Raw genomic sequence first — 2500 nt, 5'->3', positions numbered from 1 at the left:
AGCCACGCGGGGCCGGAGGGCGAGGTCCGCGCCTCCCCCGGGCCCGGCTCCCCGCCGCACGCTCGCTCCGCTCACGCAACTCGCGCAGCCCTCCGCCGCCTGGGGGCTTGCCTCTCCTCCTCCCGGCCGCTGCCTCCGCTCTCGCTCCGGGCACGGCACGGCGCGGCGCCCTGCCCTCCCCTTCGCGCCCTTCTCGCCGCCCGGCGGCGCGCACGCCCGCGCCGCCCCCCACCGCCACCCCGCCGCGCCGCACCCGCGCGCCGTCGCTGCCGGCCTCAACGCAACGCCGCGGCTGACGCCAGCCGGCGGGTGGAAGTGGCTCGGCACACGCGACGGACGCGGGCGCGCCGCGGGGAGGGCAGGGGGGGCGGCCCGGCGGCGCGCCGCACCGGCGGCGGTCGGGGCGCAGGGAAGCGCAAGGCAGCCGGCCGTCCCCACCCCGGAGGGGAACGGGGGACCAGCGCACCACCGGGAGAGTGGCGGAGGAGAAGCCCAGACGGCGGCCAGACTGGCGGTGGTGGCGGGCGGCGGCGACGAGGCGCGCCGGGCCACCGCAACCCACCCGACCTGGGGGGGGGGCCCCAGCGGGACGAACTCCGCGAAGCGGGCGCTCCGGGAGCGGGGGGTTTCCCCGAGTCTGCACTTAGGGGGACGAAGGCCCGGCCGCGCGGGGAAGAGGAGGCACCCTCTCCCCGGGGCACGGGCCTGCGAGGCGCCCCAGCCGCGCCACCCCGCACGGCGCGCGCCGCGCAGCGGTGGCCACCGCGCTCGGAGGGCGAGGAGGGCGGGCACAGGCGCGGCAAGGCACGCCGGCCGCGGCCGCTGCGGGCGGCCCGGCGCCGGAGCCCGGCGGGCAGGAAGACCGGGGCCGCCGGTGCACGCACCGGGGTCCCGGCTCCGCCGCCGACTCTCCGCCGCCGAGGCCGCCGCGCACCGCCGCCGCCGGCGCCGCCGCGCCTCCCCCGCCCCCCCACGCGCCCCCCCCGAGGGGCGGCACCGCTGCGCCAACGCGACAGCGGGGGTGACGATTGACCGCCAAGCGACGCTCAGACAGGCGTAGCCCCGGGAGGAACCCGGGGCCGCAAGTGCGTTCGAAGTGTCGATGATCAATGTGTCCTGCAATTCACATTAATTCTCGCAGCTAGCTGCGTTCTTCATCGACGCACGAGCCGAGTGATCCACCGCTAAGAGTTGTCTCGGTTTCGGTCCCCGCCGCGCGCGCGGGGGGACCGGGCAGCCTTCGGCAGCCCCTGAGGGCCCCCCCTCCGCTCCGCCTCCCTCCTCACGCCGACGCCGGCTGCTGAGCGAGGGACGGCCGAGAGCCAGAGAGAGGGGCTCGCCCCGCTGACCGTACGAGCACAGAGTGGGGGGGGAAAAAGGGAAAAGGAAAACCCGAACGAGAAGGGCGGGGAGCCCTCGCTCCCGACCTGGGACAACCCTTTGCTCGCTTCGAGTCCGGCCCAGGCGCCCAGGCTCGGCCCGGCCCGGCGGGGAGCAGCGCGCCGGCCGCGCCGCCTGCCTCGGGGACGCTGGGGGAGGGGGCGGCTCCCCGCGGACCCCCAGCGTCGGAGCCCGGCCGCCACCGGCAGCGGCACCGGCCGCTGCCCGCGCGCCCGCGGCCCACCGGCCCCGCGCTCCCCAGCTCCTCGCTCGCCTCGCCGGCCTCCGGCTCCGCCGTGGCCCCGAGGCGGCGCCCACGCCCGCGCGCGCGCACACACAGCCTCCCGGACGACACCACGCGCTCTCCCGTCCCTTCCGCGGACAGACGCCCGGCGGCGGGCGGGCGGGCAAGGCGGGACGGACGGGGACGGCGCCCGCTCTCCCCGTCTCCACGCGGAGAACGGGGGGGGCCGCCCCCGCCGCCCGCCTGCCGCCCGCCCGCCGCCCGGCGAAGCCGGGTTGGGCAGAGCGAGGCAGGCGCGCCGGATGGCGGAGTGCCGGCGGGTAGGGCGCCGCCGCCAGCGGCCACGGCGGCAGACCGAGAGCCCCGGCCAGGGAGGAGAGCGGATCGCGCCGAGGCGCGGCGTCCGCACCACCCGCGGTGGGTGGGGGCTCACCGTCCCGGCGAGAGCACGCGCTCGCGCCAGGGTCACGCGTTCGAGGCAGGCCGGCGCCAGCCGACCGCGCGGCGTCCCTCCGCCGAGACCAGACCGCGGAGAGAGGGGGCAGGGTACCCCTCTCCGTCCCGGCTGCCCGCAGGGCGAGCGCGGGGCGCGCCGGCTGGCATGGGGGGGCACGGCGCCCGCGCGCGCCGGCCCCCCGGCCCTCCGGCAGCACACCCGGCTGCCCCCCGGGTCGCATCGGGCCGCCCGAGTCTTTAAACCCCCGCCCGGCTCTCCCGCCGAGAACCCTCGGGCCCGGAGCCCGGGGCCCATGGCCATCCCTACCCGGGGCGGCTACCGGCGGCCGCGGTGGCCGGAGGCCCTCCGCTCCTCCCGCCACCCCGCCCCCCCCCTCGCCCGGCCCGCTCGCAGCACGGTCCCCGCGGCACGGCGCGGGG

The 2500-nt window shown here is 80.1% G+C and overlaps 1 non-coding gene across 1 annotated transcript; it reads right to left on the bottom strand.

Moving 5' to 3' along the window:
- Positions 1–1040: 1040 nt before the first annotated feature.
- On the bottom strand, positions 1041–1193 carry LOC136995908 (5.8S ribosomal RNA). Its single transcript, XR_010887427.1, has one exon. It is a non-coding gene; the product is annotated as a 5.8S ribosomal RNA (ribosomal RNA).
- Between the last annotated feature and the right edge of the window lie 1307 nt (positions 1194–2500).

This window comes from Apteryx mantelli, unplaced genomic scaffold (genome assembly GCF_036417845.1).
Source record: "Apteryx mantelli isolate bAptMan1 unplaced genomic scaffold, bAptMan1.hap1 HAP1_SCAFFOLD_171, whole genome shotgun sequence".
NCBI classification, from domain to species: Eukaryota; Metazoa; Chordata; class Aves; order Apterygiformes; family Apterygidae; genus Apteryx; species Apteryx mantelli.
The sequence above is the reverse complement of the archived record's forward strand: the minus strand, read 5'-3'. Positions and strand labels throughout refer to the sequence as shown.